Source organism: Lacerta agilis, chromosome 10, assembly GCF_009819535.1.
Source record: "Lacerta agilis isolate rLacAgi1 chromosome 10, rLacAgi1.pri, whole genome shotgun sequence".
Taxonomy (NCBI): Eukaryota; Metazoa; Chordata; class Lepidosauria; order Squamata; family Lacertidae; genus Lacerta; species Lacerta agilis.
Window position 1 is genome coordinate 36,710,224 of NC_046321.1, and position 23,570 is coordinate 36,733,793.

Below are 23,570 nucleotides of genomic sequence, written 5' to 3' on the forward strand. Positions count from 1 at the left end.
GCTCAGGTCCACGGGACACTCTTCCCGTGGCTTTAAGGGACCCGTGGCGCAGGCACAGAAGTCCCTAAAGCCTGGCGGAGGACGGAGCCGTCGGACTCCCGTCCGCCATTGACCGGCACCTAACCGGAAGTCTATTTTTATTATTATTTTCATTTGTTCCCTTCAGTTCAGGCAACTGAAATGCTGCTAATTCCCTTGTTGGCCATGTAAACTTGCCGTGTTGATTACTCAGTGCATTGATTATGATCATGAGATGTCTGCTTCATTAAGCTTTGTTCCAGCCAGTTCTTTCTATAACCATCAATATTTCCATTTTGTTGAACATAAATTGTCATTTCTGTTAATGCCAAGGAGATGTATAGCTTGTGATTTAAAGCTGAACCGCCCCCCCAGTGGCCTTTTTATTTTACATTTCCTTTGTGCCATGCATTGCTCACATCATTGACCAAAGGTGGCTAAATATGGGAACAAGGGGTGAAGACTTAAGGCAAGAAGGTTCAAGGATGAGCCTTCCATGTTGGGCTGGTTTTCCGGTAGTCTGATAAGCTGCATGGTTTTTCTGTTTAGAGATGCATGAGAGGGGCATCTTTTCCATAACTATATTTCTCGATTAGGATTGTCTCCAGAGACCAGATTGGTCAGAGAATAGTAGATTGGCAGAAATGTTTGCAGTGCTTCTCAGAATTCAAATAGAATTATGAAATGTTTGTGGAGCTGGAAAGAATATCTGGATTTGAGATTTGGGGATTTTTAAAATTTATTTTATGCTTCCCATTCTCCTCGGGAGAGCTCTTTTGTAGTAGCCCTAAGCAGACCAGCCTCCTTTCAATGAGGGTGAAACAGGAGAGCGCAAAATATGGTCTGAAGCTCAACATAAAAAAACTAAAATCATGGCCACTGGTCCCATCACCTCCTGGCAAATAGAAGGGGAAGAAATGGAGGCAGTGAGAGATTTCACTTTCTTGGGTTCCATGATCACTGCAGATGGTGACAGCAGTCACGAAATTAGAAGACGCCTGCTTCTTGGGAGAAAAGCAATGACAAACCTAGACAGCATCTTAAAAAGCAAAGACATTACCTTGCCGACAAAGGTCCGTATAGTTAAAGCTATGGTTTTCCCAGTAGTAATGTACGGAAGTGAGAACTGGACCATAAAGAAAGCTGATTGCCAAAGAATTGATGCTTTTGAATTATGGTGCTGGAGGAGACTATTGAGAGTCCCATGGACTGCAAGAAGAACTAACCTATCCATTCTGAAAGAAATCAGCCCTGAGTGCTCACTAGAAGGACAATTCCTGAAGTTGAGGCTCCAGTACTTTGGCCACCTCATGAGAAGAGAAGACTCCCTAGAAAAGACCCTGATGTTGGGAAAGATGGAGGGCACAAGGAGAAGGGGACGACAGAGGATGAGATGGTTGGACAGTGTTCTCGAAGCTACTAACATGAGTTTGGCCAAACTGCGAGAGGCAGTGAAGGATAGGCGTGCCTGCCGTGCTCTGGTCCATGGGGTCACGAAGAGTCGGACACGACTGAACGACTGAACAACAACAACAACAATTTATTTATACCGTGCATTTTTCTCTGATGAGATTCAAGACTACTTACAGTTAAAGACTATTTGATGAAGGCAATTTGCATGAATGGAGGAGGTGGGGAGAGAGAGAGAGAGAGCGAGAGAGAGAGAGAGAGAGAGAGAGAGAGAGAGAGAGCAGGACGAACTCAGGCTGCTGAAGTTTAATTCCTGATGGCCACTTATTCATGTTGCTGCACGGCATGAGAATTGGTGTTAAAATCACATTCAGGAAGAAGGAAATCTCCAATATGTATTAGGCTCACATTTCACCTGAGGGGAAAGGGCCCAGAATAAGTTCAGCAGTGGAGCCGTGGACACAGGTGAACAGTTTTTGTTGTGTCTGACAGCACAGGTTTGGATAATAGGTCCAGACAGGACTGACATAAGTATCTGGCATTATTGGGCAGTTGCCAAGGTCCCAATGGCTTGGCAGGACCCACTGCTAATGCCAGCTCTGTGCTCCCTCCCCATTTTAAAGCTCCCAGCAGTAGCTGCCATGTTTATTTTCAAAAGTACTCTGGAGTGATGTGATACTATGGGCACCATGCAATTCAAATGATGGCTAGAACAAGCTGCCTGGTGCTGCTTATAGTATTTGAACTGCCAAGGCCAAATAAGACCCCTAAAAGCTGGAACTGGCCCTAGGTCTGGGGACAGAACCTAACAATTTTGGCATGTCTAGGGGCAGAGCTCAGGTTATTCACCTAAGGAACGGTGGTGTGCTTTTTATTTAAAAAAAGAATTTTTCTGGCAACCAGCTGAAAGCAAAGTGAAACCAAATGGTCAATAGGGTTTTGGTTTTGTTTTCTTTTGTTTTGTTGGGGGATGGGAGGCAGGAGAGGACAGATGATTGGCCATCATGTGCACATACCCAATTACTTCTTTCAAATTCCTTTCCTGGTGTTAACGAAAGCAATGGGCCACATGGTCTTAATCTGGTTTGTGACCAGTAAGTTCACTCTGTCAAATATCCATGCAGATCTTTTTAGGGCAAATGCTTAAAATAATCCATGCACTTTCAAAATGTAGGGTAATAGAATATAAAGCACTTAGGAGGTGGCCCAAGGGTTTTCTGTCTATGTTTTTTTTCTGTTTTAAATCATTTTCTAGCTGCTTGGAGCAGCTGTTTGGGTGCAGCCATCCTTATAGCCATACAATTTATCATTATGCATTTAATTTATTATGTATACCTATTTTTATCCTCAAAACAACCCAGTGAGTTAAGTCAGGCTGAGAGACAAGAGTCACCAAGTGGGATTTATGGCCAAATGGGCATTTGAACCCAGGACATGGTGGTCAGTCACAACAATCACAATATACATTACAGGGATGTTTATATGAATATTCATATACGTGTGTGTGTGTGATGTAAGTAGGAGTGGGGATATCAGCAAATCCCAATAAAATAGGAGTGGAAATTGCCACTGTTTGTATACTCATCCCATGGTTTGGAATGGAAATCAATCTAGCAGAAATACGATTGGTATTCACTGCCTTGTTGCTTTCATTCCACAAATGTTATGCAATTGATTATGTCCCCAGCCCCATTCTCTATTGTGTTTTCTTTGCATCGAAATGAATGGAGTAGAATTGTGTATTGACAACATAACTTATCTAATTCATGTAACTTTCATAATTTTGCCACATCAGACCGTGAGACAAATAATGGGCCCACTGAGTTAGGATGTTGCCCAGTGGGAGAGAATTGCAGAGGACCCAGAAGATGTCTCCAGTGGGCTAGAGAGATCACTGCTTGATCCAGGGGTATCTGATGCTGAGGATTCTGGGTGGGTTTCCACCACTCCATCTGCTCTCACACCTTGCCAGTCCCAATGACATGAGCCACCAGCCCCTCCTTCCCTCTCCACAGCTGTCAGAGCTGTCAGAGGCCTACAGAGGTGTGAGACACCGGGTCTAGCCCTGCCTCTTCAGAGGGGGTACTGCACCTCCATCCTCCACCTCTTCAGAGACAGAGGTGTCTCCTCTGTTACCTGGGTCAACAGAGAGGCATGGACAGAAGGATCAGGTTCAGGTCCAGCCTACAATATGGAGTACTAGATTGCTTGCTAAGGAACAGAAACATTTGCTGTGTTAAGATGTGGCTGCCCCATTCCTTTATAACAGGATTGCAGGAGATGTGTCATTGTTGGATCAACATCTTTGCTTTGAGTAGTCACATCACCTGCTGTGCCTTTGTTTATCCTTGAGTAGAGATGTGTATTGCCTGCTGAGCTTTTGAACTGTGTTTTTGCATATGTATTGCAGTGACTTGAGCATAAAAGCATTTGGGAAGAATCTTCCATTCAGTTCCAGTTCTTGCTTTAGTGGGAACGAGGATATAATGTAGTTTTTGGTGGGAGTTGATCTGCAGGGGAATGGAAACAACATTGCATATGATGAATACAGGATAGAATGGAAATTTTTGCCTTCTTGCATCTGTAAGTAGTAGCAAATCATGCTTGGGAAGGTTCATAGTCATGTGATATAATCCATATATGTATGTTCTGATCCAACCACGATCCATTAGATGGGGGGGGCATTCACTCCTAATTGTGTAGTGACCTGAATACTCACCTAGCCTTAGGGAAGAGTAGCTACTCAAAGGAGAAAACACATTGCCTTGTATAGAAATCTTACAAACAGGAGATGTTAAACCTCATTTCATAAAGGAATTTTAGAAGGTGTTGCTGAGTGACCTAAACCACACAGTCAGATTTCTATCATAGGGTGCCTCTCTGCTTGCTCTTGGTTATTTATAGCATTAAATTTTTCAGAGGAATATAATTTATACATGTTATATGCCTAAATAGATTTTACTTCATAAATAATTCTTTTATTCATGACTCATATCTCCTTAGCAATTATTGGGCCTTACCTTTACTATTAATCATGAAAAAAACAAAGTTGGCATTCCCATTGTCCAAATTCATCTTTCTGATCTGTAATTCAGTCTTATATCACTTTGCATGGCAATGGATCTTCCCCACCCCCTCTATACATTTCCATCTGAACTCCTATGTTTTGAGGCAGAAATAAATGAGCAGAGGTTTTCACTTTGGCCTAAAGTACATTTTGACTAATAGGCCAGTGTCTGAATCTCCACACAGAGCTGCTGTTTATTAAGTCCCCAGAATTTAATCTCGCAAGTCTTTACAACTTTGCGAAAGGACCACAAGGCAAAGGCAGAGTAGTTTATCAAGTTAATTCCAAAACTCCTATAATATTTTCCACCTTTGCTGTGTTCAACTCAAGGTTTTTCTTCCAAGAGAATAAGAATAGTTGTAAGCTTTTGAAAAAGAAACTCTGAATTCCAAAATAGATTGGAGTGCTGTATGTTTTATTCAGCACAGGCTTTATTCCATTCAGATAAATGTAATGGGGTAGACCTTGGCAACAGAAGGAAAATCCTTAAGTGTGTGTGTGTGTGTTTTGCAGCTTAATACCTTTTTAAAGTATTGCAATAATGATGTCAAATGTAGTTGAAAATTGCATTTTTTAGAGTTTTAAAAGAGAAATACAAATCATTTATAATTGGATTTAAAATCACATTTTTGTCTGATTGCCAGTATTATAACATATTTAGCTCCTCTGTATAAATTATCATCATCAAAGCATTATCTTGCATTCCTATTTGACTACAGAATGCCCAAATTTCTACTTCCTATTTAGAGATTGGTATATATGTATTATTTGGGCACACAATGTATCTTTTAAAACTTTAAAATCAATGTAACTCCAAAGCTTGCTTCAACAAAGTAAAACATCACAAAATAAACACACACACACTTTTTTCTTTTCCAAGCGTATATCTATCACAAAGCCTGGGCACAATAGGAAACAATGTAAGCCCATTATGGTTGAATCCTCCAGATGCTGTATTCATTAACCTTTCCTTTAATATCCTTTCTGTACATTATTTTGATGATTACTGCCATTTAGTAAACAGATTATGAAAATGCAGTTCCCTAGGGCTCTAATTTAATAATTTAGGCAAATTAGTTTGGGTACATAGATAAAGATATATATTTATTTTATTTTTTACACATTCTTCTTCCCATTTTTAATCAATATGCACGTGCCCAGAATGGGAGATTGCTGCCTATCCCTCTCCCAAGGAACAGATATCCACACTGAAATGTGCATCTGACAGTTTAGGGTTAAGATATGATTCCAGGTAACAGAAGCCAATGAGAGTACACCCAGTTGATGTTTGTGACATCATCCCCCAGTCAGAGTACATAGAACAGCTGAGGTAGCTTTCAGCTTCAGTACTAGTGCCATTATGATGGATGTTTACATCTCTTCATGAGAGCCAATTATTTTGCTTTTGTGTGAGGCCCAAGAATCACTCATGCTGCCTGCATGCACAAAGCCTGTTGGATGTAGCTGAACGAATTGCTTTCTCTATACTCCTGTGGTAAGGGAGTCTTTTGTTTTACTTCCTCTTTCTTCAGAAAAAGAGATGATGAATCAAACCTGTACGGGGAAGGGAACCGTATTTAGAATCCAGGGGGTTATGCTGTTTTAATATGTAAGCTGCAACCTTTGTTATGTAAAGAAGGGTGTTATTTAAAGGGAAAGAAAAGCACGTGTGTGGTGTGTGTATGTGTGTGTGTGTGTATGTGTGTGTCTTATCTGGCTGACTGGCTGGAATTCTACTTTACAATATAAAATTGCAATGCCAGCCTGTGGGTGTTTTAAGATTTAGCACTGGATTGACGAAGCTGTAACCCTGATCAATAATTTACCGTACTTCTCCCCTTTTTATGTATAGACGTTTAGGGGAAGGGGGAAGATGTGTAGATATATATATAAGGTTTTGCTACTATGCACTTGTGCAGGAAGACAAAGAATTTGAGATCAGATCAAACTTTTAAAATGCTCCGGAATAGTTTTGTGTTGGTGTATACTTCTGCATTAGCACCACAGGCTAATATTTAGATTATCCTGATTCCAAGATTAAGTTGTATGCACTTATTTTCATTCATTGAGAAATAAGGAAATGAGAAACACACAGATTGTACAACTTGATGTCAGCAATAAAATATTGATCTACTCTGTGTTCTCTCTCTCTCTCTCTCTCTCTCTCTCTCTCTCTCTCTCTCTCTCTCATAATTACTTTTTTTTGTCTGATATAAAAATGTATAATTGTGCCCATCTTGGGCAGAGTGGAGCTGCTGTTCTGCTCTGTGGCTATTCTCTGTGGGGTCCTGCTTATACACCTTCCCTATTTTGCAAGATAGTAAGCACATGTATAGCTCCGGAACTGATGTGGATTTAGGAGATTAGCAGTGACACTGACTCTGACAAATCAGATACAATAATGGTTTAATTGACTGAGGGAGTTGAATGGCTACTGTATGAACAATCCAATAACAAGTTTAAGTAGTCAAATAATGTGCATAATGAGAAGAACTAAATAACAGGTTGAGGTTAATATAAAAACTGATGACAGTTATTTAGATGGGAATGATTGGAATCCACTGACGATTTTCCACTTAACATCTGGCTTTATTGTTTTTAATTTCAATAATCTCTGATAGTACAATAAGAATGCGTTTTTTGAGTGCATGCTATTTGTAATTTCATCACCTGCCTACATGTCTTAGATTTGTGTCAAGGTATCAGTAATTTAGGAGATGTGCTGAGTTTCAGCTCAGGAGTTTCTTAAAAGATAGTATAGGTTTCTTGCCTATCCTGTACTTGTTACATTTTTCTTTTTCTATCTCAGAAGTGCTTTAACAGTAACTCTGATTACTTACCACTTCTGATGTAGCTCTTTTGGTGCATACATGCCCAAACAATGCCATGTGCGAATGAAACAGTAAATGAATGAAATTGTAGATAGTCTTAGATTAGGACAAAAACTTCAGTGACTGAACAACTTTTCCCATTCTTTATATGGCAAAAAACAATCAAAGGCACTCAAGGATGACTATTTAAACACAGAAGACTCACACAACTCTGAAAATGGGAATGCAGATTGAATTTAGGTGTGCAGGGATTGATTCTTCATATTCCCAAATCTCAGGTTTTCTGTGTGGATGGTTACTCCCTCCATCTCTCTCTCTCTCTCCATCTCTCTCTCTCTCTCTCTCTCTCTCTCTCTCTCTGTGTGTGTGTGTGTGTGTGTGTGTGTTTTAAATGGGTTGCATGGGTTCATGGAGACAACCATTACACATTCAAACCTAGTTCCTATAGATCAGGCATCCCCAAACTCGGCCCTCCAGATGTTTTGGGACTACAACTCCCATCATCCCTAGCTAACAGGACCAGTGGTCAGGGATGATAGGAATTGTAGTCCCAAAACATCTGGAGGGCCGAGTTTGGGGGTGCCTGGTTTAGGTGAACATAATTTTAAAGGAGCATGCAAAGGTATTGCCGTTTCTGCCTCACAAATAACCATAGATTACAGCAAAGTACTGGGCATATCAGTGTGATGGGCTCATGGGAAAAAGCTGTCCCATGAGTCCTTGCTGCAGAAGGGAGGGGAAAGCCTATATAAGGCTGCTTCCCCTGGAACTCAGAGCCACTTTGCCTTGAGAGCTTCCCGCCCGCCCGCCCTCAGGTTACAGCCTTCACTGAGCAATTTTGGGGTGCTGGTTGACAGGGTCTGAAAGGAATCATTTTCTCTTAACCTGATTGGTACTTGGTTGGTTTTTTTCCCACCTTTTCTTCAGTGAAATTGTGGCTTTCCTTTGTTAGGAGGAGGAATGTTGTTTGTATGAGGGTGGAAATGGGATTGGTCAGAATCAACAGAGTATAGGGGGGCTCCCATAAGGGACCTGAGGGGAGGACTCACCATGGCATGGGTTGGGTATCTGCCTGGTTTGAATCTGCACCCTGGTCCCCCAGTGAGACCTTGCTTGCTTGGCTTGCACCACAGAAGGCTCAACAATGACTGACTTCCATCATACAGGTTTGGAGCGATCCAAACCCAGCGGATCCATTCCATCAACATGGGGCTTATGGAATGAGGAAATGATCCTGGGACCCAATGCCATGCCAACCCTTGCCTGCCTGCTGCTGTCAATAAAGAATTGGCCTGATTTTATCCCATCACCATTGTACAGTCTGGTTATTTTGCTGCTCTTGTGGGTCACATAATGTGCCTGCCTGGGCAAATAAAGTCATAATCATTCCATGGTGCCCACACATCCGTTTCTAAATCTGCAACTCTAAGTAAACTTGCTAATGAGTAAACCCATTTGAACTCAATGGGATCAACTTCCAAGCTAGCATGCTTTGGACCATGCTCTCAGTGTACTAGTCTTTTAAGTCATGTGTTGCCCAATCCTATTGGGATTTATATCCCAGTTGGTTATTCCAAATCAAGGCTGCAGTCCTGTGTACACTTATCAGGAGTAAGTCTCACTGATTATTGAGAAATACCTCTGGGTAAATATGCATAGAACCAGGCTGTAGCTTTTAAAAGTAGAAATTGCAAGTAGAAAAACACCAGGTGCACCTTAAAACCCTTTGCAAGCCTTGAATTTCATATTTTATGATATCCATGTGAAACAGGGTGCCATGACAAGGTTGAATGATATTGACTCACTAAGGCCACTTAGAAAGTTGAGTCCATCTTCTATGAGGCTTTTACTACAGTTGCTACTTGTATCTCTCTGCACATTTAGATGATGTGCTTGTAACCACCACCCCTCCTGTATACTTACAATTCTGAACAGGTGTCATAAACTACAGAAGAAATGTGCAAAATATTTTAGATGTCCCACCTAATGCTAGCAGACAGGAGATGATCAATGAGATTTTTTCCCCTTCTGTTCTCATCCTGTAGATAAATAATTCCCTGAAAAGTGGAAATGAATAAAATAACACATTCAAAGCTTTGGCATCTCTCCTGCTCTCTGTTTCCACTGAATCCATGAAGAGCCAGGGTCATCTTATTGTAAAATCCTATGCTGGCATTTAATGACAAAAGAGGCATGACCAGGTACACCATCAAAGGTGCATTGTGCTTCTCTAGCATCGATGGCTTTCCTTCTTACATTCATAGAACTCTTGGGAACCAGAATGTTGATGGATTTCACAGCATCCTTACCCATGGTAAGTGCAGGCAAGATCAGGATGCAGAGGGCAAACAAACAAAAGAGTGAAATGTTAGGAGGAACAGGAAATGCTAAGGACCATAGGAGCCAACTCCTAGGGACTGAGGTCCCTTTGCCCCCACAATACAATATTTCAGGGGGCCAGCCCCACTCCCCCAGTTGATGGACATTGCCATTCTAATGGTGTGTGTGTGTGTGTTCCACTTCTTGTGGTCGATTATGCAAAGCAGGGCTCACCTTGTGCCCACAATATTTTGTTGAAGTTGGCATCCCTGCTATAGACCGATGCCTGAGAATACAAAACTAAAACACTCCAAATAAGAGTCACTGCTAGTTCTGTCCTTTTAATTCCTTTTTCTGCCTCATTTTAGGACACAGGAGAATATTTAAAATGTTGGTGGGTTTTGAGCAACCACAATGAGGTGGCTGTGTGGCATGTAGCCTCTTTGTTTGTCTGTGTTTCCTGAGCAGAAAAAAAGCTCAGCTGGAGGCATCACATTGTGATGTTTTCATCTGGACTCTAACTGAAGTCCACATGGGAAGGCTGCAGATTGCAGACCACTGAGATGAGATAATTTGTAGAGAGAATGGACTCTCACAAACACCCCCTCAGCCACCCCAAAAACAAAGTAAGTGCAACCAATATCCTTCATGTGACCCTTCAGAAATTTCCCCATTTCCCCACTCCTCCCAAAATGATAATTTTCAAATGCAAATAAATGTCCTCATTAATTGTTGGAAAATAGTAATGGAGCAGGGAAACCCTGGGGATTTTTTTTGGCATGGCACTGGTCAATACACACTTAACTTATATATACACCTAAATACATCTTGTGAAAGGGAACTGTTTATGGTATGTGTGTGTGGTTTTGTACTCTGTCCCTCTTGCATCAGTAGCAGCTTCTATTGAAATGCAAATAGCAGCAGATGATGATGGTCATTGGAACCATAGTAAGGAAGGAAAGGGTTAAAAAATCTGCACCTGCACATGGCATGAGTACTGATGGATGTTGTGAAAGGCCAAACTATACAATGGATCCCCAATGCATTGGAATTGTTGGTGCATAGATTTTCTACTTGACTATGCTGGTATACCACAGAAATATACTATTGGGACTGATTGCTAATTTGCATCATCTTCCTAGCATGATTTGGGAATAATTGCTATTTTTTATAATGCTGTTTCTGCATAGGTGGTTATAGGAAGGGTGGAAGATATCCCCCTTTCTATTGCCAGTGACAGATAAGTGCCCCAACTCCTTGCAGTAAAGATAACAAGGTGCAAGGATCTCTACATGTTCTGGTGTAGAAGAAAATGTTGGCAAATGGGTTGCTAGATGGTAGGATAAATTTAAAAGACGTATTAATCTTTTCAAAGTTTGAAAGCATTGGCACACTCAGTTAAACTCATAGAAAAATGACAGCAAACAACTCCAAAATATTGGTCCACAGAGAGGATTCAAATACTGAAAGAAGTATTTAGAATGGAAAAGGGTCTGCCTGTCTATCTCTCATTGTGTCCTTCAGCCACATAACATATGAGTCATTTATGATAAACAAGAATGGTTATCACTATGTGGTGGAAGTAGTTATAACTTTTAGACATGGCAGATTCTGGTAAACTTGCAAAGGAGCCCCTCCTCCCCACATTCTCATGCTTTTTGGAGATTGGTCGATCAGAACATTTTAGCTTTGCTCTTTTATAGATTGGCTGCTATTAGAATATTGTTTTATGGACTTTAATTGCTTAGTTGTGTTTTGACATTGTGTTTTTAGCTGCCCTGGAAATTTATTTTGAAGGGCAGGGTGTAAATGTTTCCCATGAAGAATAAGTCAATATTCAAATAAACACGTTTGATTTCTGAGTCTTACCTGTCATCTATATGTAAACTGAAAGCTTATTGAATTTTCTGTCAGGATTTTCGGAAGCAAACTGAGAAAATGCTTAGCATGAAGATGTCATCATTTAATGAATCAAATTCTGCAATGCAACTTCTAAATTAATGATTCCTCTCACTACTTACTGTGTATTATTCATGTAAAATAATTGTATCATGAGTTCTGTCGTGACCTCCTTTCTGAAAACATCAAGAGCCTTTGAGATTCATGAAGTAGGTTTGGCAATAGATGTTATGAATAAATTGTGTAAATAATTATTTGTTTGAAAATATACTGATAAAACTCTTTATCTACTAGAGAAGACCATCCATAAACTAAAGGAATTGGTGATAATCATAGCTTTTGATATCCTTATAGCTCTTTGGAATAATAATACACTGCTTACTGAGGGAACCCTCACAAATAAGTAGGGTTTCTTACTTCTGAATAGACATGGCTAGGATTGTGCTATGGATGTGATTTATTGGTAATTTTACTATTCTTTAAATCTAAAGAGGTCTATCTACTTAAAAACGCTTGGGTTCCAAAGAGAGGCAGAGGCTGCATTTACTCTGTTCATTTTACTGATTATAAGATTAGAGCTTCTGCCCATTTTCTAACATTCCTTTCACACTGCAGTACCATGTTGTGCTTAATTTCATTCACACTAGTAGGTCCTGCAGTGTGACATGAAAGTTAGAAATCGGGACAGCAGTACTGCCCTTACAATAATCCCCTCTGCTCAACAGCAGAGAAGAGCTATGCTATTTGCAGAGCATCCCCAGCAAGATGGCGGGGCAAGGAGAGTGAAGGCCAACCCTAAAAGCAAGGTGCTTGCAGAAGCTCCTGCAAGGTGACTCTCCATACCCTGCAGGTTTGAATAGGAGTGAGGCAAAGGATGACTAGGTCTGAATGCTTGTTCACTTTGAGGCTGACCATCTTTTCAGAGGTCATCTTTTGGCACAAGTCTGACAGCAACAGTGAGCTAGAGGAAAAAGCATATGGACACTTGGACCCTGTGCCCAGCCCTAAGCAAAACTTCCATGGTTTTCTAGGTTTCCACAAAAGCAAAAGGATTATTTCCAGAATCAAAACCGTGGAAATTCCATTCATTTTCTGGAAGTGCTTTTTATTATTTTTCATTATTTGAAAGATTTGATATAGTGCACAAATTAACTGTTAGGGAAATGTTGGTAAAACAGAATGCCTGTGTGAATGCAGCCTGAGATAGAGATAGAAACTTAAGACTGGAAGAATACAGTTTTAGATAAATGAAAGATTGGATGAATAAAATTTTAAAAGAAAACAAAAAAGGTAGAATATTTCCTTTTGCTACTTGTCATATGGTTTTAATCTGCTGCCAATGCTTTATAATGGAAGTTATGGTGAAGATTATCGTGTGTGTGTGCGTGTGTGTGTGCGCGCGCGCCCCCCATGAATGGGACTGGTCCTACCATTAGGCAGGGTGAGGTAGACACCTTGGGCCAAATATGATGGGCAGTAGTGACAAGGAGATTGTGTTCCATTTGGTCTGCTGTGACCCCTATCTTCAAGTGTAGTGCAGGATACTATTCTGTCACCAGCAATGCTGTAAAGTTCAGCTACCAGTTGGTTTGGTTAACTTCATGGATAGATTACGTGCATAGAAAAGACATCTTCTCCTTTACCTCAAGCAGCAAAATGCATTAAGATGGCCCTCCCCGTGGAAAAAAAGCGCCAAGTGGGAGGGGAAGGGAAATTTTGGCTGAGAAAAAAGGCGCACGTGCACACACACACACACACACACACACACACACAGTGGGTTTTTTTTTTCTAGAAAGAGGAGCAGGAACTCCCACTTTTTTTCAAGGGGAGAACAACACTCTTTTTTGGTTGGGGGATGCCTTACAACATCAACTCAGATGCACTGCCCCAAAACCTCAGACACAAAACCACGAGCGCCATGCAGCCAGAAGCCTCCCGACACACAGCTCTGGGTGCTGTGCTGCTATATAGCTGCCGGCACACTATAAAGAGGTCCCAGAATGCACCAAAGGGATGGCGGAACTCAGTTCTGCTCAGTTCCAGCAGGAGGAAACTCCTGTATATATAGAGGAGGGGGAAGCAGAGGTGATGTCATTTTAATGAAAATAAATAGGTTTAATTAACATTTATCTTAACAGATGCACCAATTATGATAATTTCAATTCTACTTTTTTATAACGATTTCCCCCCCCCCATATATGCATAGTGACATCTTTCATAGTACAGTTCTACAGCTCAGAAATAGCACAATAATAATAAATATTTTGTGGCAACTGCAGCCGTACATTCTTTCCTGGATACTTTACCTGGCATTATTTTGACCTTCTACTGAAAATGGGAGCACAGGGCTTGGAGATGATCTTTAATGAAAGGGGAAATTACCGGTATTATTTCCTTAAAAAATTCTTATGCCGACAGCACCTTAACCTTTCATGAGAAATGTGTCTGTCACTGTGACAAGTGTGAATAATACAAATTGTTTCATTAATGCACAATGATTTATGTGCTTTAATCATGTGTGTGTGTGTGTGTGTGTGTTTATAGGCATGGGTAATATGCAATCCTATACATGCCTGAGCTCTATGTGACTGGTACAGATGTGTGTAGGGTTGCAACCTGAAAGTTATATATTTATTTGAATCTAGTACAGAAGAGGTAAAAGGCTGTGACAGGATCATTTATATTGAATATTTTATTTTTATTTTTTCCTGGATTGAGTTGAAATTGAAGGGAATCATAGAAGGAGATTTCACCACAACATTAGAAGAAACTTCCTAAAAGCAGAATTTAATTGACAGTGGAACAGACTACCTACCACAAGAAGGTGTAAGCTCTCCTTTGCCAGATTTATTTAATAGGGCTGTCTAATAGGACTCCCACGAGAGGTGGTGGACTCTCCTTCCTTGGAGATTTTTAAGCAGATGTTTGATGGTCATCTGTCATGGATGCTTTAGCTGAGATTCCTGTGTTGCAGGGGGTTGGACTAGATGACCCTTGGGTACCTTCCAACTCTAAGATTCTATGATTCTAAGGCACCCTAATCCAGTTTGGGGTCTGATCTGGTGCTTTGGAGCAGCTCTGGTCTAACCTGGGAGTTTTTCTATCCCCTTGATAATTTCGGTTACACTTTTCTGAACCTTTTCCCAACTTTACAATTTTCTTTTTCAGGTGAGGTGCCCAGACCTTACATAGTATTCCAAGTGCAGTCACACCATAGATTTATATAATGACATTGTGGTATTTGCAGTTTATATTTTCAGTTACTTTCCTAATGGAATTCACATTTTTTCACAGATGCTGTACACTGCGTCATTTCAATATCTTCCCTGAGCGATCCACTACCACCCCAAAATCTATTTCCTGGTCCATCACTGCCAGTTCAGACCCCATGATTATATATGTGAAATTTAGTTTTTGTTTTTCCCTGGCATACATCACTTTGCACTTGTTTACAGTGAATTACATTTTCCATGAATTTGCCATTCACTCTGTTTGGAGAGGTCTTTGGGAGCTCTTCACAATCCCTTTTTCTTTTAATCACCCAGAACAATTTAGTATAATCAAACTTGGATACCTGACTGCTCACTCCTAACTCCAGATTACTTATGAACAAGTTAACAAGCACAGGTCCCAGTTTCAATCCTTTGGTGACTCCACTTTCTACATACCTCCACTGGAAGAACTATCTATTTATTCCTACTCTCTGCTTCCCAATCCACAAGAGGACCTCTCTGATTCCATGACTGCTTAACTTACGGTACTAGGTATTCTTTGGTAATGTAAAAAGCTATTTAAATGTCCAAGTGGAAAAACGTTGGCTGGATCACCACTATCTATATACTTGTTGACACCCTCAAAATAACTCTAATAGGTTAGTGAGATGGGACTTAACCTTGCTGTTTTTGTGTCAGCAAGGCTTGTTCTAACATACACCTGGTAAAGTTATATTTGACAATATTTTCCACCACTTTTCCCAGAACAGATATATATTCCCTCTGCTTATCTTTTTTATAATTTAATAATAATACTTTTCAAGAATTCAAAAAGTGAATGATGGGGCCATGTTTGGGAATCTGTTGTAGCAATATCCTTTCAGTTATATCATAATAATTATTTTGCCAATATTGTCCACAGGTTTCCCACCTCTAGCCCAAATACTATGATTCTCTGTGGTAGATTTGCCACATATTGGCAAATCTCAATTCTTCACATTTGAAAACAATCCAGTAGGAAGTTATATGTGCTACAGTCTGCTCTTCTCATTTGATGGCAACAAGGTCCATTTAAGACATTGGGGCTGACTTCTAAATAAGCTGTTTAGGATAGGGTACAAGTTTATGTTCCACAGCTTACCTTACTTAGCACTTAGAGAAAAACATTCTGCTATAATCAGCAAAGTGAAGAGTTAATCCCATCACTTCAGTGATAGGGGTCAGCACATTAATATTTCAGATGCTGGTTTCATTCTCTTGATTACATATGATGTTGGTTACTGCAAAAGAAAGATAGATTAATGACTTGGGATACGATAAAAAATTCATCATTTATGCTTGAAGTTCTGGGAACCAGTGGCAGATCAATTAATATTAATGCCCAATCAGAAGCCTGAATGGAAAAGGATTGATTCAAGCTTTGAAAACTGTGCTTGATAATATAACTGAACAGAGAAACTTAATTGAATCTTAAGTGCATTTTAACAACTTTCAAGATAAATGGGGCAGCATGGAAATACTAGATCTGGGTCTGTTAGTAAAAGAATTTGTTCTTCCGGGCAGCAATAAATGTGCTATCATTTAATAGTCTGATGTCTGCTTTTTTATTTTATTTTACGAAGAACAGATTGAATTTATGAACGGTGAACCTGTTGATTTGCAGAAGCTATAAGTAAAATATGAATACCTACATATTATATTAAGACACGGAACAGTGAAGTGCTTAATAAATTCTGGAAGCACACACAAAAACCACAGGAAGTATTTTCAACTCTTACAGATCAAAGAAACGTGAGCCAGGATCCTTAGAAGTGCACAACTTGTCCCAATTGCATAATGAGTTCCCAAGTGGGATTTCCTTTTTAAAGGGGTGGTGGTAGTCAAAAATCCAATCGGGTTGGGAATGCCCAAGACTGCCTCAAGCAGTTTTCTGGATCCTTGTCATAATATACTCCCCTTCCCAATGTCTTGGATGGAATTTTAAACTAGTTGGTAGCCCTTCTTAAAGGAGGTGTCTTTGAAACATCCATGTGAAAACCACATTTTGTTTTTAAGAATAGTAGGGGGGAAACACAATGAGGTGCCATCCAGTGGAAATGAAACACATTTGAAATCCCAACAGAAGAGATTTAAGCCTAATTCACTCATTGAAATCAGTGGGCTTTAAAAGTGTTTCATTTCTACAGGATTGTTCCTGGTGTGTATTTCTTTTTCTTACCTTGTATTTCTGTTCAACACATTGTCTGTCATTCACAATAGAAAGGTGGTCAAGGAAATGTGAGAATGTAGTAGCTGATGTATCGGAGTAAATAAGGGAGACAAAAAACGACACCCTATGTCTTCCACCATTTCTATATGAACCAGCTGCCGGCGAGATCACAACTGGAGGACAGGGGAGGAGGAGGAGTCATACACCTGCTTTGTGAATCTTTCTGGAAGATCAGCTTGACTTCTAGCAATAATGATAGCAAGCGTGTTTCTCACAGAGGACAGAGGATTCAGCTGTTTCAAAGGCACTATGGTGCCTTTTATATTTCCCCTGAGAGAGGGTGTAGTAATCGTACTGTTCTACAGAGCTCTGTTCTACATTCTCTACCAGCATCTGTCTATGAGGAGAGAGAAGAATGAATTAGGAGACAGGGCCTATTTATGACCTGATATGAGGGTTTCTATATATTTTTAAAAATCATTTCAACACACTTGACTCTTGTATATCCAACAGTGTTGGTCTGCCTTCATCCTCAGTTCTCGAGTCAAGTGTGCCAAAAGCACATTAGAATCACACCTCTTCATTTTTCTTGAACAGCATTATCCAAACTTAGCACTTCAGTAATTGTTGCTATCTGAAATAGTGCCAACTGTTTCAGACATCTACACAAATCTACAACAACAAGGGTTAAAAGCTAGTGCAGTTGAGCAACCCAAGTGGAAGATATACCATTGGGGAAAATACTTACCCCCCATGGAAGAACCTAATATGAATCAATCAGAAATATTTGACCATACAAATCTTCTGAAATTTTCAGATCTCCATCTGAGTTGTCTACCTAGCCCACCTACCATCTAAGACAGGGGAGGGAAACCTGTAGTCCTCAAGAGGTTGCTGGACTCTAAATCTTACCAGTCTTGACCACTGGCCATGCTGGCTTAGACTGCTTGGAGTTGGAGTCCAAGAACATCTGGAAGGCCACAGGTTCCTCACCCCTTATTTGTGTTTAGGCAGGAGGAGACCAGGCTCTTTTGGTCATGATGCTCCATATTTAGACTATCCTCCCCAGAGAAGCTCACATGGTGCCAGTTAGCAACTTCTATGGTTGTCCAGCATTTCAGCATCTTGTATAGATGTTTTTTAATTGTTGCTTTATGACTTTCATTTCTTAATGGTTCTATGTCCCCCTGTTTTTATTTCATTTTTATTTGCTTTATACTTTTAATTGGTTTGCTTCCCTTGGATCTGCTGATGATGAACAGCTGAAGTGTATTCTATAACTAAGCAATTTTTTAAAAGTAAATTAAATTGGCTGAGGAATACTGTAATGGAGAGCCTGAGGACACCCAGATGTTGTTACACTATAGTTCTTAACATCCCTGACCATTGGCCATACCATGTGGAGTTGACAAAAGTCAGAGCACAACATCTGGAAAATCCCAGGTCACTCATCCTGGTCAGCCAGTGTGGACCTCAAAGAGATGCACAGGAACCAGGTAACATCTGTGAGCCATAAGTTGGCCATCCATGGCACAGAGCAATGAAATTTATGTACACTTCCTCTGTGTACTTAGTTATCAGTGAATATGCAGTCCCATTTATATTTCATACTTTCAGGTTCCCTGTGGTATTTTGTAGCAAGCCTGTTTTGGAACAGATTATTATTGGATAACCTATTTACTTCCTTGAACTCTCATATACAGGTAATAATTCTCTGTGTTGGGCATTACCAAAAATAGGCACTCATCAGCATCTCGATTGTGCCATGCATTTCATGAAAATCTCGGTATAAATAACTGAGTTTTTTTTTAAAGGAAGATATTCAGCATATGTATACTGTTTCTTACACCACTATCTTCTGCCCCAAGCATTAAATGAAATATTATTAGAAGAAAATTCTGTCGCTTAATGATGAAGCATGGAGAATCTGGCTCTTTTTCTTTCTCAGAGCCAGTACAAAATGACATTAGATGCTGCCTTCAGATTGTCTGTCTGCATAGCAGACAATGATAAAGATAAAGTATTATCTTACATTACTGCATGATAATGCCATTGTTATCTTAGGATGGTACTGAAAAGAACTTTGGTTATTACTATAACCCCGCTGTTCTGTGGATAAATATATATATATTTCCATGAATGAGATTAGATGGAACTCACTGCCTGCCTAAATTGTACCTTACTTTACTCGAACGCTGACTTAATATACCTTCATTAGATGGTGTGCTTTTATATTGTGTCCATAAGCCACAAGTGATAAAATACTCTATTTCATGAAAATTTGGAATATGGTTTTTCCTTCATGGTAGACGATTCTACAAATGTGGAGATTATACAGAATACTTGAGATGCCTTTTGTTACTCACACTAAACTCAATAAATCATTGACAGAAGAGATTTGTGTCCCAAAATGGTCATCGTTATTCCTTTTCCAAAAAAATGTCATATGTGACTTATGTAATGACATGTTTATGAATCAAAGGGGAATCACCCATGGTCCCAGAAATAAAAGGGACAAGACACCAGCCCTAGATCAAATAAGCATCACAACTTTGTTCATTGGTTTACCTTAGGGGTGGCTAACTTGTGGCCCTCCAAATACTGTGGGGATCCAACTCCCATCAGGCCCTGCCAGCATGGCCATTGGTCAAGGACAATGTGAGCTGCAGTCCAGCATCCTCTAGAGTTGCCACAGCTGAGCCAACCCTAGTTTAAATTTTATGCCATGGGATAACTTTAATTTAATTTTGCATTCCTAACACAAGTGTGGGTATAACCCTGATGTTGAAATGATAGGTGCTACTTTTTCATCTGCTCCATTCTCACAAGCTTTAGGGTACTTCAGCCCGGCTCTGGTTCCAGGAGTGATGAAGATGCTTCTCCCAGTTCCTTCCACATATTTCATGATGGTTTGTGGTCTTGAGAGTCAAGCTACCACCCACTGAGCCTAATAGCTTTGCATAGGCAACTCCTATCCCCCCCCCCCCTTCCAAGCCTAATTTATGGAAGTCCTCATTCATCTTCTAAGCCTTTCTGAACCTAGTTTCTTATTTATTTTTAAATTTTTTCCAAGTTATCATGAGCAATTGCCAGCATTGGAGTGTGAATTGCTTCTACAGTTGTACACTTATCCAAGGATATTTATTTATTTATTTATTTTACACATTGCGCAGCCGGAAACCTGCACTGCAAAATTCAAAGAAGTGTGAATTTCGAGTGATGGTTGTGTTTTGGTTTCTTGTATTGTTTCAGAGAGTGCAAAGTAGGTAGGTTTGTCTTTAAATGTTAACTGAATCAAATTTCTCCTCTGTTCCTACCCCTACCCCATGCAGAGAGAACAGTGCAGAATTGTATGTAAGCTAAAAACTGACACAGACTTGGATGAGTTTTTCATACTCTCCCTACTTTGTCTTTTCTGAAGTTGTTGTTGTTTTGCTTCACAACTTGAACATTCTGGAAAGAACCATATGCTGGAGACTTTTGTCCGTGTTGAGAGGCAGGTTGGTTTTTTAGTGAGTCAGGCTAGCGCCTCAGCTGTGGCACGGGGCTTATCCATTTGCCACCGCTGATTGTTTTGACCCTGAAAAAATACACCTGCTAACGCTGAAGGGAGGAGATGACCTGTTCATAATCCAGTGGCTCTGTCTTTGCTCCATTTCACACATAAATTAAGAGAAGAGCCAAAGGAAATGTGTCTGAAGCAGGCAAGCATCTGATAAAGGTCAAACTTTCAGAAACTTCTTTTACAACAGATCTGGTGCAAGCAATTACTGTGTACCTTTTTATTTCTCATATGTGGGTGATGGATGGCTTGACTTTCTCTCCTAGTCCAATCCATCTCCTCTAAGAAAGTACAATTGGATGATGACAGCACAATGCGAATAACAAAGAAAGAGTGACCCCATCTCTTTAGCTGTGCAGGTAGTCTTATTAGTAAAATTTCAGCATAGCTGAGTCCCCTGCTTTGATGACAAGATCTCGAGGCTCCTTATTGTGGGCAATATGTCCTCTCAACATCCTGTCTGAGGCTTCTTTAGCATTTGTCTTTTCTCCATATGTTGTTCACTGCAGAGTGTTAGGAATTAATGAATGGAGACTTGCAACAAAATGTAGCCGTCACTGTAGTTTTTATCCATCCACCCAAACAAAAACACATATTATACATGGTGGAGTATGAAGAGTAGTTCAGCCCTCAGGCATGTGTGTAGTACATCTGAGGAAGAGCTCTAATTGTGGATCATCTGTTCTGCATGCTAAAGGTTTCAGGTTCAACCACTTGCACACCCAGATAAGGCTGGAAAAAGATATCCTAACTGAACCCCTGGAGACATGTTGCCAGAGAGTATAGACAATATTGGACTAGGTGGAACATTGGTCTGAAGGTATAACACCACTTCCTATTTTCCTTTGCACACTGGATAAGGAATGCACTTGGAAAGTTCTTCCTTGAACGTTCTCTTACAGCCATTATCTCTGCCCAGTATATCATTAAAATCAAGCCCTCCACAGACAAAGCACACTATCACAGTGATGGAACATTACCCTGTGTAGGTAGCAGATGAATAACCTGCAGACATGCAGCTTTCCCTGTAATTAGATTTTAAATGACTAATGATATATAACTAATACTACAGCAGTCTCCCTCATTATAGTGTACTTTGTTGAAATTTCAAAGACATAAATGCATATTAATTTTGGAATAATGTTTGTTCATTGCAGGGCAACATGATGAAAGAAAACATCAGGTTAATTGTTTTGTCTTGCCAGTTCAATATGCAGGTCACGAATGTCCCCAGTGTGAGCCACTAGTACATGTTATCTTGACAATGGCTTTGCTAATCTCTGGTGATGCACACAAACTATCAAGGGACAATCCTTCCAAATGTGCCTTATAGCAGTACCAATAATATTAATAATAATAATACAATAATATTTTTTCTTGGCAAAAAGGGCCCAAATAAGTGCTAGAAATACCTAAGTAATACTGATACGCCAAAGTGAATGAAGGTAGAAAAGGACTTTTAAAACATTTTTTAAAAAGAATTCATGACCTGACATGCAGATTTTACATTCAGATCCTGCAGACCCAAATCACTTCTCTTTATGCTGGTTTTTGAGGGAGAAAAAAAATATTTTTATAATAATTATGGCATGCAACTAACTGCTGTGTCTGATAAAATATTTAGCTGTACAGCATGGGCATGTGAAAGGATTTATGATTTATTTTATGCATCTTCCATAATGCATGCTCAGACTTTAAACAGTGAAGTATGAGAAATAAACTTTTAGGAGAGATGTGGTGCAATTCTGTGCATGTTTACTCTGTAGTAAGCCTCATTGAGTTCAATGGGATATACTCTTTACTGATTTGTAAGGTCCCATGGAACGTAATGAGACTTCTCAGCAGGCATGCACAGGATTGTGCTGTTAGATACACAGCTAGTCACTGGAAGAACAGAGAGACTATCACTGTGACCGTTTCCATGTGGTCAACACATATGTGTGCATGTGGAATGATATGGGCAGATTCCTTAGGTGTTCTAGCAACAAAATCCGGTGCGTTTCTGCTGGATGAAGGCAATGCAGCAATCCTGTTTTTATTTTCCACATGGGGGTATTTGCATGTTTAGAATACCTATTCCATGGGCATGACATCCCAAGTGAAAAAGGACTGTGGAGAAAACTGTGTGTGTGTGTGTGTGTGTGTGTGTGTGTGTGAATTCCAGCTCAACATAAAATCACCATACTTGGGCATCTCTGAAGATATCAAGGCAGTAGTTATCTTTCCAGTTCAAGTTTCAGGTTGAGTTTATTAAAACTGCTTGACTCATGTTTTGAATGTTCAACACATGCAAAGTTACAATAACTTGCCCCTCAATGAGAGAAGTCTGTTTATTATTTTAAGGCTAAAAAGATGGATCAAAGGAAACATTTTCTTGTCTTACTATGAAAATTATACATTATTGTTGCACGGCACCCCAATCTCTGACCTGTGCAAGATTCTAGGCTCTCACCCAGATTTCATGTTTTCTTTTGGAAATGAGGCACAACAGAGACTGTGGTGTCTTTATGATATATAGTGTAGTTAAACATATATACAACCTGAGCCTACGATGGAGTGATTAATTTCCCCTTCTGTAAATTAAGCCCAGAAGATCTAGACCTGCCCTCCAGGACAGAAGAGTCTTTGCTCTTTTGCCTATGAGTCCTTTGAATATTTTAAAACTGCCACCATGCTGTCCCTTTAATGCTTACCGGCCCTTCCCCAATATTTTATTTCAGTTGGCACCCTTGTGTAGACAAGGCTAAAAAGCCCAGGACACAAATTTTCACAGTCCTCTAAAAAACTGGCTATGGTGACTCATTTACCAGAAGTAATGTTTTCAGAGTTAATGCTGGAAGTGTATACTCAAGGCTGGTCAGAATTGAGTATACACTTCCAGAGTTAACACTAAATACATTACTCCTGGTAAATGAGCTATGATAGCAACTATAGGGCCATGAAAATTTGTGTACTGGGCATTTTAGATTTGTAGGAAGCTGTACGCTGGCTCCCTCGGCCAGTAACGTGAGATGAGCACCGCAACCCCAGTGTCAGACACGAC

General features: G+C 40.0%; 1 protein-coding gene across 2 annotated transcripts in view; it reads left to right on the forward strand.

Moving 5' to 3' along the window:
- MGAT4C (MGAT4 family member C) overlaps positions 1-23,570 on the forward strand; it is a 318,570-nt gene that overhangs the window by 195,818 nt on the left and 99,182 nt on the right. Inside the window, exon 1 of one of the 2 annotated variants that reach the window (XM_033163090.1) lies at positions 5,704-5,990. The exons of the other annotated variant lie outside the window; for it this stretch is intronic. The gene's annotated coding sequence lies outside the window, so the exon portion shown is untranslated. Of the gene's footprint in view, positions 1-5,703; positions 5,991-23,570 lie in introns of those variants that run through there. 2 annotated transcript variants of the gene reach the window in all.